Source organism: Notechis scutatus, chromosome 4 (assembly GCF_049901735.1).
Source record: "Notechis scutatus isolate UNSWTSFEM ecotype Mainland chromosome 4, rNotScu1.2, whole genome shotgun sequence".
Taxonomy (NCBI): Eukaryota; Metazoa; Chordata; class Lepidosauria; order Squamata; family Elapidae; genus Notechis; species Notechis scutatus.
The window spans coordinates 62,305,337-62,322,775 of NC_142012.1; the positions used below are offsets into that span (position 1 = coordinate 62,305,337).

A 17,439-nucleotide genomic window follows, 5' to 3' on the forward strand; every position below is an offset into this window, starting at 1 on the left:
GGACACACAAGGAATTTGTCTTTGGTGCATATGCTCTCAGTGTACATAAAGAAAAAAATAAAATACATTCATTAAGAATCAAAAGATACAACACTTAGTGATAGTCATAGGTTACTAATAAGCAATCAAACCATACTAGGGAACAAATAAAACAATATAAATTGTAGAGATACAAGCAACATGTTATAGTTATAAGTGGAGATAGGTACTAGGAAGGATGAGAAGAATAATAGTAATACAGTCTTACTAAATAGTTTGACAGTGTTACGGGAATTAGTTGTTTAGCAGAGTGATGGCATTCGGGGGGAAAATTCTCCTTGTGTCTAGTTGTTCTGGTGTGTGGTGCCCTAAAGCGTCATTTTGAGGGTAGGAGTTGAAACAGTTTATGTCCAGGATATGAGGGGGGCTATAGATGTGAAGGGTTTGTAGAAACAAATTCTGCTTGTGTTCCCATTTCCTTTGCTTTGCTTCTCACTTTCCCTCACTGGCTAGTTATAGTGGCAACAAAGTGTGAGAACCTCTTTATAGGTTTGGGTTGTATTAACTGCTGTATTTATTTCTGATTGATTATACTGTATGTTATCAAGTCGCCTTTAACTCCTAGTGTCTACTTTCTGTAAATAGATTTTCTCCATGATCATCTAACGAAGACCTGGATTGTTGGGGGCAATATGCTGCCTCTGTAAACAGCATAGAGAGGGCCATAAAAAGCACTGTGAAGCGGTATATAAGTCTAAGTGCTATTGCTAATGCTAACCTCTTCTTTCAAGTCTCTCATTGCCACTGTAACTGAGTCCATCCACTTTGATGGTCATCCTCTTCTCTTTCCTTTAGAGCTTTTTTCAGAAAGCTGGATCTTCAAGTAATGTGCCCAAAGTAGGATGAGCCTGGTCATTTGTGCCTTGACTGACAACTTTGGGTTAATTGGTTTAATAATCCATTGATTTCTTTTCTTGACTGTCCATGATATTCTCAGGAACCTTCTCCAGTACCAAAATTCAAAGACAATACTCAATACTTAATATTCTTTCTTATCCTATGTCTTCAAAATTCAACTTTTTGTTCCATGGAGTGTCAAGGAAAATACCACAGCTTGTACAATATGTTTACAGGATTGGATGCATTATAGCATTTGAATTTTTTCCAAGGTTTTCATGGCTGCTGTATTGGGATGTGACATTTTTGGATTGTTTGTTCCTTTACTGTTGATGGTTGAACCTAAAATGCACAAACCACCCACCACATTGATATCTGCATTGCTAATTCTAAGCCTGGCTGTTCTACTTGTTGCCATTAGTTTGCTCTTCTTTATTTTTCATTCTAGTCCCCCCCCCCCCTCTTTTTACTTTACTTCTTAACTTTTGGTCCTATGGCTGTCAGATCCTTTGCATTATCAGCCATCAAGGTGATGTCATCAGCATCAAGCAGGTTATTAATGCTTCTTCCTCCAATGTTTAAACCTTAGCTTGCAATGCACCCCAGTGGTCAAGTAGTGAATTTCAAAGGAGTTTCCTAAATTCAGCTACCCGCTTGCAACACACACCTCTAGCGGCCAACCTGTGTACTGCACCAGTGCCTTCCAGACCTTGCAATGCACCTTCTAGTGGTCAGCCAGTGAATTTCAACATCCCTGTCCTATTGTCCCCATTTAATCTTACCTATTTTCTGTATTCTTACTCATGTTTATACTTATACCTATTATTTTATTGGCCACGTGTGATTGGATAATAAATAGATAGATAGATAGATAGATAGATAGATAGATAGATAGATAGATAGATAGATAGATAGATAGATAATCCCAGTGGAACCATTAGGTTTACTCAGGGAGTGAAGGTTACACAAATTCTTTTAGTGTTTTGGGAGGTTCTGATATTATAACATTGAAGACAGGACTCATGCTTTGATACTTGGCTTTATATTTTAGCATATTGTATGAACCCAATCATATCTAAACAACTTTTTACATTTGTTTGGATGAGGACTTTGTCTCTTCCCAGTTCCCTAAACTGGTTTTATGAGAACAACCTACATCTGGAAGAGTAATCCAATGTTTCTTAAATATAGGAAGAATTCCCATTTGAGGAAATGTATTTCAAGTGCTTTTTTAGCAATCATGGGCAATATTTTTCTTGGGGGGATGGAAAGAATCAAGACAAAATTCATTCTTCTGTGAGCCAATTAAATAATGGACCTCATGCCACAGGGGAGTCTTTCTTGATAGGCAGCTAACACACCTGTAGAGTTTGTAATATTATACTGGATAACTTTCAGCGGGCTTTAATACATCTTGAAACAGCAGTTGCCTTAGCAACGCTCTGTAATGAATGGTGTTTGAATGAAATTTTCCCTTAAAGAATTCTTCTAATTCTCCAGAAACAGCACTCTTTGTTTCTTATTTATTTTTGTCATTCAGTTTATTTTTCATTTTTGTGATCTTGCAAACAGGAGACAATGCAAAGCATCTTGCCGAAAATCAGAATGCTGTTATAACATCCCATTTAATATATTCTGTTGTGAATGCTCTCTTTTTAAAGTCACTTGCTGCCTTACCTGATCTTGTAATCAACCTGATTTTTATGTTGTTTATGAATTATACCACTTCAGTACAGTATCATCATTATTATATGGTGTCTATAATTTCAGAATGAACAGACACCAGTAGGAAGATTTTTTTGTATCCAGATCTTGCTTGCTTTTACAGGCTGTAGGGCAGGGGTGGGATTCTACCAGTTTGGCCTGGTTCTATAGAACCAGTAGCTCTGAAGAGCAGCTGACACTGAACTAGTTCGCTCTGAAGATCTTCTTTTCTTTGGTTGAGCCCACCTGCCTGCCCGGGCTCTAGGCTGTCCTTTATTCCCTGCTAAAGCAACCTTAGTGGCTTTCGCGCGGCACAGCTGAGTGCCTGCACATCAGCAGGAGAAGGTGATTCCTTGCAGGAGAAGTTGATTTACAAGTACTGTGCGTGCGTGCGCAGCTCACCGAACCGGTTGTTATGCCGGTAGGATGCCACCGCTGCTGTAGGGTGACCTTTGGAGGACATCAATGTTAAGCTAGACAGGGCTTTGGGTCCTTTGATAGCTCTTCTTACACTGTTAACCTTGGGGTTATTTTTCCATAAAGAACACCCCAAATGTATAGGCTTCTTACTATTTATTAGCAACACGCAGCGCTTTAGGTCCAAACTTGAAAAGGTGCTTCAGAATGGTTGTGCATGTGTACATCGTATCTGGCACTTTACAGAAATGGTGACTTTTCCTTGCATCTCATGCTAGCTGTGCAATCCAAAGAAAATGTGTGCTTGAGTTAAGAAGGTGCTGACAAAGCATGAGACATACAAGATGCTTTGAAGCAAGGGGGGGGGGCATTCATTTCACATGCTGATGCCTCTTTAACTCGAATACATATTTTTTTGGGGGGGGGTGGGGGTTTCTTACCTGTAGCCAGATAAAAGTTTTCCTTCCAATCTGCCAGCAAGTGTTAATATCAGCTTGCAAATACAGGTAGTCCTCGGCTTTACGACCACAAGTGAGCCCAAAATTCCTGTTGCTAAGTGAAACATTTATTAAATGAATTTGGCCCCATTTAACCACCTTTCTTGCCACAGTTGTTAATTGAATCTGACTTCCAGGCTTAAAGACCCCCTGATCTGAGTGGAGGGTTTTTGTTCTCCATCTCACCAGGGATTCTATTTAAAGCTAATCCTAATCAAGATTACCGTGCTGTCTCCAAAGATAGCTTGCAATCTTTCTGAGGTGTGAAACCATCTCCAGCCAGCCGTCCATCATCCTAGACAATTCTGGCCAGGGTCCCAGAAACTAAATCCCTTTCCTTTGCATAGCTAGGTCACTGACTTGCAGGATTGTTTCTTTCACTTTTCAAATCCTGTTCAGTGGATTTGGAAGGATGGCTGAGAATGCCACCCACCATCTCAGGGGTCAGGAGCATTATTCTGAGATTAGAATGATATGGTTTTCGATGGGTTTTTTTTTTTTTTGTCGTATCATTTGCCCTAGGGGGAAATTGTCTGTTGCAACTGGTGCAACTTTATGCATCGTGGTGATAACGTGTGAATTGAAACTTGATAATCGTAACAAAGTTTTTCTTATTTGAGTTGTGACCTGCAGGTCAGTGAAACTTCCATAGGGTAAGGTGCAGAGGTTGAAATGCTGCCGGTTCGCCCCGGTTCACCTGGACCGGTAGTAAAAAGCAGTAGTTTAAAAAATTCTACCAGTTCAGCCAAACTGGTATTTCTGATGAGCAGCTGGATGACGATCAGCTGTGCCACACAATTTAGATTAACTAGAAAGGAAGGAAATCGTCGGATCGCACAGCTGTTGTACTTACCTCGGAAGGCTTCAAAATGCTTCTTTTTTCAGTACCCAGGAGGTTTGCCTGAGGCCCAGTAGGCCAAAAATGGGGTGTGTGGGGGTGCTGCAAAAGAAAAAAAAGAATAAAAGACTTTTGACACCCCTGTCACATGACTACATAGCTGCGGCCACATGACCACCTGGCCACGCCCACCTAGCCACACCCACAGAATCGGTAGTAAAAAATTTGAATCCTACCACTGGTAAGGTGCTACTATTAGCATAACATTGGCATACCTTAGCTAGGGTCATGCATTCTCTGTTAGGGTGGGAAATTTTTACCCATCCATTCATCTCTGATATTGCTGAACAATATCAGGACAGTGGTGGCTAATCTTTTAGGGCTCCTATGCCAAAAATTATGCACGTGCTTGCGCGCGCACGATCGCCTGCCAGCGGCCAGATGGCAATGCGTGCATCCTCCCACGCTCCCTGCGCATGTGTGGCAATCCCCACCACCACCCCCTTACCTACACTGCACCTCCCAGCTGATTTTTGGCCCGTTTGAGGTCTTTTTCGGCCTCCCAGAGGCTTGAGGAAAAGCCTCTGCAGGCTTTGCAGGCTGAAAAATGGGCCCATTTTGTCACTTCCGGTATTTCCAGAAATACAGGAAATGACAAAATGGGCCTATTTTTCAGCCTGCAAAGGCTTTCCTCAAGCCTCTGGGAGGCCGAAAATCAGCTGGAAAGCGCGTGCACGCACGCACAGTGAGGTAAGTTTGCCTGTGGCTTGCATGCCAGCACAAATGGCTCTGTGTGCCACCTGTGGCATGCGTGCCATAGGTTCACCATCATGGCTCTAGGACATCGTCAATGGCAAGGAATTTTGGGAGGTGTAGTTCAGCAGCACCTGGAAATCCACAGTATCCTGCTATCTGCTTCATAGTTGGATTCTGCTCAGAGAAGAGAAGATGAGGTCAGTGGTTACAACAATGTTATTGCTTTCAGAGGAACTAGTTAGCCTCTTTTTCAGGAATAACATATCATAGAGTCCAACCGTAAGGACACAGAAGAATTTAAGTATCATTGCATTCCTCCTTCTTACCTGGTACAACTTCTTTTCAGAGGTGATGTTAATTGCAGCATTTTACTGAAATACCATAAAGTAGTTTTATAAATAGCTTCAGGAAATACCAAAGAAACCCCAGAATTTCTCCAGGACGCCAACTGAACAAATATCAGTGTTCCACTTATACATACCCTACAGTGTTAATTCAAGTAATGTTTTCTATCTCAGTACAATTACTGAGGTATTTTAATATACTTTCCATATTTTTGGGCTTCTGGTTTTGCGCGGCTTTGGTAGCGGCAGGAATTCGCGCCTCTGCGATCCCTGCCGCGTTCGCCGCCAAGGTGCCCCCGATCTAAATAGGTCTGGGGGCTATGGGTGCCTTGTAGAGGCAGCCGAAGAGAGAGGGGATCCGGACAGAGGTTTGGGGGTAACACAGACCCCCTTTCCAGCTGGAATAACCCCTTTTTCCTGAGGTGGTGAAGTGGCGGTCAGTAATGGCCACCTCAAAGAAGCCAGCAGCCGGGTAAGATTTGTGCTGGAGGAAGAAGGAAGAGCTGTGGAAGTTGCTTCTGACTGGGATAAAGTTAAGAGAGAGAGTTCCTGTAACCTCGAAGGCTGCTAAGGATACTTTGTTTCTAGAAAGAGATACAAGCGGTGAACATTTCAAAGGAGAAAGTTTTTTTGTTTTTGTTTTGCCTTTCACTCTCCTCCCTAACGTGACAGCAGTGGAACCATAAGAGAAATCCAGGAATCTGTTCTGGAGGTAAATGAATATTGAAGGAGCAAGGATTTCTGAATATTCAAAGGGGGGAAAAAGAAGAAGAATTTTTTTTTTTTGGCTGTGAGTGGGAAGGGAGAGGGGAAAAAAAATTGGAGCAACCTGAAAATAAGGAGAAGACTGCCTAAAACTTTAAAGAGCTAATTTTAAAGAGCTATTAAATAGCAATAAGATTTCCTAAAGATATATTTTAAAGAGAACTTTGTGATCAAACTTTATCCCAAAAAGAGAAAGTGGAAAAAGAGAAAGTATTAAAAAGAATCAGCTGATTGGACTGTTTGATGACTTTGGATTTTATGAGAATTATCTCAGACTAAAAGCACTCGGGTGGTTGTTTTGAAAAAAAAAATTATCTGTACAATGGCATCAGTTGTGGATGAACTAGAACTTATACACCAAAAATATGAAAGAGAAAAGCAAGAAGGGAAAGATGTCTTTGGCACTCTTTTTCAGTTTATAGAAATGGCGGTCTGTGCTTATGTAAAATCGTATGAGCAGGATAAAGAAGAAGCCATTTTTGAAGAACATGTGACTTTGGTTGGGGAAGAAAAGAAGGAGGAGAAAAAGGGGAAGAAAACTTTAAGACCTGGGAAAACAATCCAAAAAGAGAAGAATAAGGTGAAAAGAGGATATCGTGTTAGGAAACAACAGAAAGAGGGAAAACAGGATAAAAGGGAGGTGGAGAGACAAGGGGGTAAAGAGGGTAAGGAGAAGAAGAAGCAAGGGAGAAAGGAAGGGATGAGAAGCTTTAATGGTGGGGAGCAAAATGCAAAAAAAAAGTTTTTTAGAGATAATGGATAGATTTTATTGGAAAAGGGATTCTAGAAGGGTACATAAGATTGCATTTTTATATTTGTATTTAGAAATAATTATAGAAGACTGGAAATAATATGCAATTTAAAATGTGATAAATATTTAGTATAATTTAGTGAAATTTTTGTTAAGAGAGGGGAGTACTTTAATGAAATAATTATTTAAGATCGGTGATTGGGGGGGGGGAATAATTTTGGAAAGTATAAGAAGTGTTCCCATAAAGGTATGATAATTAATTGAAATGTGTAAAATGTCTAAAGATATAAATGATTGTTAACACCAATGATTAGGCTATGTTATACTAGTGAAACTATTCGTGAAATGAGAGGTTTGAAGAAGGAGAGGGGAACATGTAATGTAATAATGATTTATAATATGTGATGTGGGGGGTGGAATTAATATGGCAAATAGGTGCTCCCATAGAAATATGTGACCTAATTGATAAGAAATGTGCTAGATGTTTAAGATATGAATAAATAAGATAAATAGATATTAATGAATAGATTTGTATTGGTTTTGATGATATTGTATAATGTCAGAATGTACCAGACAGAATCCCAACGTAAGTTATGTACTTTAAATCAAGTATTATAAATATAGGGGAAAGAGACATGGGCATCATACTCCAATCAGTGTACAGGAGAAGGTTTTTCTTTTTTTTTCTTTTAAGAAGAAAGATAAACGGATAGTTGGAAATAGAACAGACAAAGAATAAATATTATGATTTGAATTGAGAGGAGATAAATAAAATAAAATTGAGAAAATTTAAAAGAAAGGAGAAGCTATATAGAAAAATGAAAATGTAATAAGATATGGAATGGTATGTAAAATGAATATGAATTTGAATGTGTGTCTGTACCAAGAGTTTTGACCCGGGATTAAGCAACTTTCAGAAAAGAGATCTTTTATGTTTTTATGTCTTGAATTTTTGTATGTTTTGTATATCTTTAAAAATTAATAAAAATTTGTTCAAAAAAAAAATACTTTCCATATTTTTGTCCTGTTGCCAAACCTTATCAGTTGCATGTTGCATTTCTCCCAAAGAAAACACTTCTCTTTGTGTCACATGATGTGCTTTCTAACTCTTGTGTAAGACCCATCTGTGCATCTGCTGAGGTTTGCCACTCAGTGTGTTATCACAAAGGTGACAAAACTGAGGGAAATTTTTCTTCAGAGCACAATTAGGCTTTGGTTTATGATAAGCAACAAGCAACACTGTTCTCTTTGCTTTGTTAGAACAGCTGCTATGACTTTTCCTAACACAGGAGAGCTTGCCAAAATATGGCAATGGGTGAGGAGAACTATTGACACAAGGCAATTGGTGTTTTTCCTTTAAAAATCTTGAAGAACAAGGATGGTCATCCTACTTTGACCAGACAAAAAAAGTCTGCTTTGTTGAAATCTGTAATTATCATTTGTCTCTTCCATAAGTTGTCAGAATCACGTATATACTCTGCAAGGCAATTTGTGAGAAAATTTGTTGGCCAGTGTCTGATTATCGTTTAATAAAGAATAAATTATTCTATTCTATTCTATTCTATTCTATTCTATTCTATTCTATTCTATTCTATTCTATTCTATTCTATTCTATTCTATTCTATTCTATTCTATTCTATTCTATTCCATTCCATTCCATTCCATTCCATTCCACCCTACCCTACCCTTTCCTATTCCTATTCCTACTTTATTAAATTCAAATTGGTCTTAATAAAGTTCCTTATTGAGTTATGTCAGTGTTATTCAGTTTTTGTCCTGTATTATTTTGGAAAAAGCAATATAGCCATTAATTTACTCTTATTTGAAAGAAACTCTGAAATATGATGGGAATATGAAACCTGAGAGGGAATACTGGTCATACAGGGACTTATTTAAGCCTGGCCCAATAAGGAGCCAAGGCTGAAAGCTTAAAACCTAAGCTCCACTTAAAGGAAATTTGCTTTTCCACAGGGATCTTCTTTCAGGTCTCTATGGATGGTCCAAGCAACACAGAACAGATACACAAGGCCACATGAGAACAGGGATGTCGTATGGTATGATAAAAAAAAAAAAGTCAAGATAGCGACCGTAATGGTGACATCAAAACTCCGTGACAAACATAAAAGCCTGGGTGAGCTTCAATCACCGCTGCCACAGCCACCATCTTGATTTTTCTAACAGGACAAATACAGAGGAGGGGATGGATAATCACAGTTGGATTCAGAGCTCAAAACAACAGAAGCTGACACATCAAGAAGAGAAGATGAGGGTGAAAGTCAGGTCAAAAAATGCTGGCCGAATGAACTCAACTGAAAGGCATTTCCAATCCTAAACTGTTTTGGTGCAGTTTTTCATTCCAGAGCTGTCACAGCTCTGAGGAAAGGATATGCTCCGTTGAGAAGAATGTAAAGAATGCAGAAAGTCTACAGCTCCAAAAGAATAATCTTCCAGAAGTCCTGGGGCTGCAGTGCAGGTGCCAATTAGCCTGGAGCCCCAATGAAGCTATGACATTTTGGAGGTAGCTAATGGAGCAGATAGCACCCCACCTCTTCCCTCTGCGCATTTTGCTTTCCATCTTTGTCAATGTTATTTTACCTGAATTTTAAATTTAAGATCCCTGTTTATTTGCTAAACTTTTTATAGGGCATTTTAACCAATGTCTTTGCTTAGAGTTGCATATTTGGTGATATGAGTGGAGTATAAGTTTGGGAAATAAATAAATGAAACCTAATGGCTTAAGCCAGCATTCTGTTGCCAGGCCCTAAGGGATGTGCTGCCGAATCTGTGAGGAACATGCTGGAACAATAACAGTTCGGCCCTTGGCAGCAGGTTTTGTGATTTTCCAGATTGCGGGATTGGGTGCCAGGAGCTAAATTAAATGTAACTGCTTTTAAACTACTGTATGACATATGGTGACAGGTGGTAAGAACACCTCAAGTAAACAAATCGGTTGGACGTTGGTGTTTTATATCATTGGGTACCTTAAAAGATTGCCAGATCTGATGTAGAGCGAAGTAACAACAATGCAAAGTTTTGCAAGGCTCAGCATGAGAGGGGAATGAATTTCATGCAGCTGGAGCAGATTTTGGGATAGGGTTGGTGTGATTTGTGATGGTATGGGACAACTCCCCAAGTTTGCCAAGTAAGGAGTGAGTGGGCAGGGAGGGTTCCCGCGGGCCACAGCCTGGATTAATTTCTTGGGTGTGTGTGTGTTCTGGGGGTGAGATTTCTCTGTGGCCCACCAAAATTTTCTCGCGGGCCACCGGTTGGCGACCGCTGCTCTAGCAAGTTCTACTAAACTAGAACAACAACTTTAAGCAACTTTAAGTTGTGTGGACTTTAACTCCCACATGGCTGGGAAACTGGATAACATGAAAGTCACTCCCAGTAAGATTGACTTATTAATGGTAGAAGGGACAATTCATTTAGGAGTTGGTACAGTAGTTCTCCTATAATAGGATGGGCAGATATTGTAATGGGTTAAAATATTTTTTTACCAGTTTAAACCAGTTTTATAACCATAGATACTCTAACTTTCGATTTATTAAGTCAAGAGTTTCTTGTTTGTTCACTTACTTTCTTTTTCTTTTCAGGATCATTGTTTTAATCTGTTCATACTACATCTAAATAAGAAAATGGTGATTTAATCTTGGCTTAGCTAAGGTTCTCATCTGATGTTCTTAAATTGAATTCCAACTAGCTGGATATCAGTGATCCATGGCCAGTAACTTCCAGGCCAAACTAGTGTAGAGCTAGTGTAGAGCAACAAGGATGATTAGGGGACTGGAGGCTAAAACATATGAAGAATGATTGTAAGAATTGGGTATGCTTAATCTAATGAAAACAAGGACTAGGGTTGTCATATTTCAATATTTGAGGGGCTGCCACAAGGAAGAATGGGGTCAATTATTCTCCTAAGCTCCTGAAAGCAGGGCAAGAAGCAATGGGTGGAAACTAACCAAGGAGAGAGCCAACCTAGAACGAAGGAGACAGAAAAATTAATCAGTGGAATGAGTTGCCTTCAGAAGTTTTGGTGCTCCAACACTGGAGATTTTTAAGAAGAGATTAGACAACCATTTGTCAGAAACTGTATAGGGTTTCCTGCTTGAGAAGGGGTTTGGAGTAGGCCAGGGGTCGCCAACCTTTTGGACCTCAAGGACCACCAAAGTCATCATTTTAAATCCCGCGGATCAAGAGACCCTGGGAAAATCCCCCCAAAAGTCTGCAGGAAAATTCCCCACCGTTTTCCTACCGATTGATCATTCTTTATTTGGGATTGCAGGATACTGTCTCCAGATCTGTTCTCAGGGGGGAGGGGAGAGAGAGAGAGAGAGAGACTTTTGGCTTCATGCAAGGAAAGCAGCAGAAGCAACAGAAGTCTTTCTTTCTCTCCCCCAAACTCCGCCACAAATGAGTCTATGTGTGACTTGTCGTGCTGGGGCAGCCTCTTGGAGCAGGATGCCTTGCAGAGTCCCAAAGACACATTTCTGGCGGAGTTTGGGGGAGAGAAAAAAAGACTTTTGCTGCTTTCCTTGCGTGCAACCAAAAGCAGCAGAAGAAAGAAGCAGAAAGAAGTAACCCAGTGACCAGGCGAGGTGCATGGGGCGAGTGAGGCAAGTTCCCCCAGGCCGCCCTTTTCCCCCCTCCACTCACTACCTTGTGTTATTCGCAATGCAAGTGACCCAAGCCTTGTGTTCCCGTGGGCCATGTGGGCAGTACAGCCTTGTGTTCCCATGCAGCCTGGATTAATTGCTTTGGGGGTGACATTTCTCTGCGGACCACCAAAATTTTCTCCTGGACTACCAGTGGTCCCCAGCTCACTGGTTGGCAACCATTGGATTAGAAGCCCTCCAAAGTTTTTTTCCAACTCTGCTATTCTGTTAGGACTCTCTATGAGTTTGCTTTGGAAGACTGATAAGATGCTTCAAATGGATGCAGTACAAAACATCATTACTGTAATTAGCCCCAACGAGGACATTGCAACATTGTTCATTGTTCAAACAACTTTACCAGGTCCCCATTTGTTTTCAAGCCCAATTTGGAAGGATGGGTTTAATCTTCAAAAATCTACAGAACTCTGTGAAATTTGTAAGCAGGAACTTCAGCCATGATTCCTTTTTGTACGCATATATTTTTTAATATTCTGTTGGCATCACCTTGGCTAAGGAATTATTAATCATACTCTCTTCTTCTCAAGGTGGGAAAGTAATTCTCTTTCTGTCCTTCTGCCCACTGGGTTAAGGCAAGGCTTTGTGATGTCTAAACAAGCTTGCTACCTCATTTGCTTGCTTGCTTTCTTAAAAACCAATGCCTGCAACCCACTGTGAACTAAGAGATCTTTGGCTGTTATAGTGCACTAAGCCCCACAGGAGATGAAAAATTTAAATGGCTGCAGAAAAAGCAGGAAAGGTGGTGAGTTTGGAAAGCTGTTGGTTCTCCAAGTGAATGCTGGATTTAAAAAAAAAAAAGCTTTTATTCTGCTTTCTCTCCAGAGATTACAATCTAGCCCTGTAGCGTTCTTATAAAACATTCCTGTATAATTCCTTTCTGGTATTCAGAGCACGTTGGCAAGTCGATAAGTGGCAAAGGTCTTCTTGAAATAGCTTTTTTTAAAAAAAAAAAAAACATCTCAAAGAGGGGTTTTTTCTTCTTTTTCTGAAAAATGAATGTTTGAAGATGGAAAAGCCTGTTGCAAACTAGAGGTTTGTTACTAAAATTTGGATGAATAGCTCCCATCTTTCTTTAAGAGGATGATCTTCTACTCTTTAACTAATTAAATGCTCTTCTTTTGTATACTACTTATTTTGAAGGAGCATGACATATCCTGAGGCACATTTATTTATTTGTTTATTACATTGATTTGCTGCCTATCTCACCATAAGTCCATTGCAGGCAGCTTATAATCATAAAAAGGAAAAAGGAAAGGTGTAAACAGAATAGAAGTAAAATAATAGAATAAAATAAACAGTGACAAAGGAAGACAAGGAGAATAAATCAGAGGTGGTATTCAGCTGATTCTGACCAGTTCTGGAGAACCAGTAGCAGAAATTTTGAGTAGTTCAGAGAACCGGTAGTGGAAATTTTGAGTAGTTCAGAATACCACCTCTAACTGACCCCACCCCATTTATTCTCTGCCTCCCGAGTCCCAGATAATCGGATGGGTCTTCTTTTGTTAGTGGGGTGGGGAGGGAATGGGGATTTTGCAGTATCCTTCCCCTGCCATGCCCACCAAGCCACGCCCACCAAGCCACACCACGCCCACCAAGCCACGCCCACAGAACCGCTAGTAAAAAATTTTTGAATCCCAACACTGGAATAAATACATCGATATGTGAACCAAAAAGATGGATTGATGGAGAGCAGAGAGCAAGGGGGAGGGAGGGAGAGTCTGCCATTAATCCAGCAGCCATTGTCTCCTTCAAAACCAAACACCCATATTTTTTTTTTACTCTGCATCTGAGATATTGCTTATATTGTTCTTTCCCTAAATCAAAAAAAAACATTGTTTTGGGCTCAATGAACCTCTTAAAGCAGTGGTCCCCAACCACCGGGCCCTGGACTGGTACCGATCTGTGGATCAGTTTTTACCGGGCCGCAAAGAAGTGGGCGCCGCCATCTTGTTTCGACAGCGCTTGAGAAAGTGCTTCCGGGTGAGCTTGTCAGTCGGTTGGAAGGCGGCGTTTGGGTGCTGGAGGAATCCTCGCGCCTTAGTTTCGTCGAGGGGGGCGGCTTCGAACGAAGAGCCGTCCCGATGGCGGTGGAGTCTTGCGTTAGGAGGAGATTAAGAAAGAGCCTGAAAAGCCCATCGACAAAGGTACAAAGGAGGAGTTGAAGGTGGCGGGGAGAAGCGGGGGACGGCTGGCTGGCCGGTCGCTCGGCTCGCCTTGCCTTGGTTGTGCGTGCTGATGCCGGTACCGGTCTGTGGATCAATTTGTGATGCCGGTACCGGTCCGTGGGACAAAAAAGGTTGGGGGCCACTGTCTTAAAGAATGTTCAAAAAGGGATGGACGTTATTAGACTTAGATTGGTAATACCAGAAACTTGTCTTTCTTTTAAAAAAAATAATAATCTTGAATATAATTTACTATTTATTGCTACAGCTTTGTTTGAGCTTCAAACAAAAGCAGCCCTTTTGAGAAGGGAGTTTCTTCTCATTTGCTGTCCTTGGAGGATTGCTGAGCTGGTGAAGACAAGAAAGCAGTTTTTTCCCCACAGGGGGAAAGGCAGATGGATGCTTATTTATTGATTACTTATTTATTCAAAGGAAAATCTGTGGGGATTCAGAAACAGTGCTTCCTTACGTTGGTCTCCATTTTATGGAGTTATTTCTCTCCAGGGGTGGGATTCAAATTTTGTAACAACCGGTTCTGTGGGTGTGGCTAGGTGGGTGTGGCCATATGACTGGGTGGGCGTGGCTTCTTTTTTTCCTTTTTCTTTTTTTCGCAGGGCCCCTTCCCCATTTTTTTGCCTCCTGGGCCTAAAGGAAGACTCCTGGACAAAGCAATAAGACAGTGAGGGGGATCCCAGAACAGCTGATCATCGGAACAGCTGATCATCAGGAGGGGAAAAAAATACCTTAGGGTATTTTTGACTAGGCGCGCAGGGGAGGGGAGGAGTGGGTGGAGAGGGGAGGGCCACCCAGGGGCACAATATGCCGGTTCTCCAAACTGCGCAGAATCATAACAACCGGTTCTATAGAACCGGTCCAAACCGGTAATCTCACCCCTGTTTCTTTCCACAGATCAGGGAGGCACCCCTCACTGGTTGTTTTTCAAAAAGCTGCCAAGATGATGTGCCGATGTGCTTCTGAGAATTAGGTTGCTCACTGCATTTTATAAAGTGTCCTGTGTATCTAAATTGTCTGTTGAGTTTGTTGTGTGTGTGTAATTTCTGTGATGGGTTTATGATTGTAACTTGTCAGGAGATATGTGATGTGGAGGCACAGTGTGTGAATGAAATTAAATAATACTGCTTTGACCTCAAATGCTACTGGGACAAATACAAAAGTCTATGTTTTGTGAAAGATTGATTGGAATTAACCTCTTTAATGCCATTCTTTTTATAAATATTAACATATCTTTATATTATAATATCATTTAAAATTAACTATTTCAGAAATAAATGCACAGGGTAACTCGGCTATTTAAAGAATGGTCCCAGTCAGTTTCAGACAACATAATTAATATTTTTGTACTCCTTTGTGACATTTATGGATCAACTAGTTGGCTTTCATAATACTAGAGCATATGAGTCATGCCTTTTCAAACCATTTCTTCATATAATTAGGTTCATAATTCCTAGTGCCAAATAAAGGATGTAATTAAAGAAGCACATTTTATAAGCATTTGAACTTTTTTAACCTTCCAACTTTCTTAGAAAAAGGACCATATTAAGAAAGAAATGTATGACAACAGTGAGTAGCATTAGCAATTGCATTAAGCTGGCATAATGGACTGATGTTTACCTCTTGCACCTCAAGTGACCAGGGCTGAGGAACAATGGCTTAGATCAGTGGTGGGATTCAATTTTTTTTACTACTGGTTCTGTGGGCATTGCTTGGTGGGTGTGGCAGGGGAAGGATATACTGCAAAATCCCCATTCCCTCCCCACCCCACCAACCTGCTTTCCAGCTCCGTTCTCCTGTGCAGGGCAACCAAAGAAGACCCAGCCAATCAGACTCGGGAGGCAGAGCATAGATGGGGGCGGGGCCAGCCAAGAGGTGGTATTTGCCGGTTCCTCCGACCTACTCAAAATTTCCACTACCGGTTCTCCAGAACTGGTCAGAACCTGCTGAATACCCACCTCTGGTCCATTGTCTGTTTTCATCTTTGTTTCATCAAGCTCTTTACGATGAACAAAAATACAGAAAGCTTTTTCATGTCCCCTTTTACTCCCAACCCATACCCCATATATATTTCCTCATTGCTTCTTTTCTTTTCTTTGACTGAAAATTTATTTTTTCATCACCCCACCCCCCCCAAAAAAGCAAGATGGAATTGAGGGGGAGAATATGAGAGCTGTAGCATTCTGGCTAAGAAGATTGTGACACTAAAGTTAAATTGTGAAGTTGAGGCGAACTGACAAGGAACTTTTTAAATGCCCCCCTTTCTAATTATGAAATGGAAGCAAGGCAAGCTGCTTAATAAATGATTTAAAGCTAGACATTCACAAAGAAGACATCTGGAGAAATATCGCATATCAACTCCTTTTACAGAATGGCTTATCAGCCAAAAAAAAAACACAAAACCCAACCCTAAGTTTCTAGCATTAATTGCTGAACACAGCCAGTCAACCTTGACAAGCAAGTCTTTACTGTTTTACTCCAAGTGTCTTAGAAGATATTATTAGAACCTATTACTATAGGTTTCCTCAGTGAAATTGGTCTAACTCTGCCTTTTAATTGGCAATTTATTGGCAAGAAGGAAAGAACAACTAGACACAAGAACAGTTTTTTCCTGAAAGCCATCACTCTGCTAAACAAATAATTCCCTCAACACTGTCCAACTATTTACAAAGTCTGCACTACTATTGCTATTAACCTTCTCATCACTCCTTATTGCCCATCCCCTCCCACTTGTGACTGTATGACTGTAACTTTGTCGCTTGTATCCTTACGATTTATATTGACTGTTTCCTAGTATGATTTGATCTGTGGGTGTGGCTTGGTGGGGATGGTTGGCTTGGTGGGCGTGGCAGGGGAAGGATACTGCAAAATCCCCATTCCCTCCCCACCCCACTAACCTGCTTTCCAGCTCCGTTCTCCTGTGCAGGGCAACAAAAGAAGACCCAGCCAATCAGCTGGAGCTCGGCAGGAAGAGAATAGATGGGGGCAGGGCCAGTCAGAGGTGGTATTTGCCGGTTCTCCAAACTACTCAAAATTTCCACTACCGGTTCTCCAGAACTGGTCAGAACCTGCTGAATACTACTTCTGGTTTAGATGTTCATGAATCCATCCATTCTGGGTGTTCCTGATAGCTCCAATAGATTTAGAAACACTGTTATGATTTATGACCTCTAAGTTGGGACAATCTCTCAGCCATGCAGGAAGGCTCATTAAAATAGAAAAGAGGGCCTCAAATATTAATGGTTAAGAAGGTAGCATGAGGACCTGCCTATGGACCAATCCTGAAACCTTTTCCTACATTGATCCAGAATTCCCCAATGAATGAAAAATTCAGAAAAAAAAATGTATTATGTAATGTTATGGTATAAGATGGTAGTGCTATGATATCGATAATACTACTAGTAGTATGGTATGTCATCAAGCAAACATTTATTAAATAAATAAATATTCCTGCAAAACAGCTATTTCACTTTGACTATTTAGCTGACTGAATTTTCCTTAATTTAATTTAAGTATGCATATTTGGTTTTATGGCCAGGTCAAGCGACACTATTTTTTTAAATAGTTTGACTCAGAGGTGGTATTCAGCAGGTCCTGACCAGTTCTGGAGAACCAGTAGTGGAAATTCTAAGTAGTTCAGAATACCA

At 40.7% G+C, this 17,439-nt stretch overlaps 1 long non-coding RNA gene across 1 annotated transcript in view; it reads right to left on the reverse strand.

Moving 5' to 3' along the window:
- Positions 1-17,439, reverse strand: part of LOC148130760 (uncharacterized) — a 64,748-nt gene that overhangs the window by 32,196 nt on the left and 15,113 nt on the right. The window contains exon 3 of the long non-coding RNA XR_015749290.1: positions 4,348-4,434. This is a non-coding gene — a long non-coding RNA (uncharacterized LOC148130760). The remainder of the gene's footprint in view (positions 1-4,347; positions 4,435-17,439) is intronic.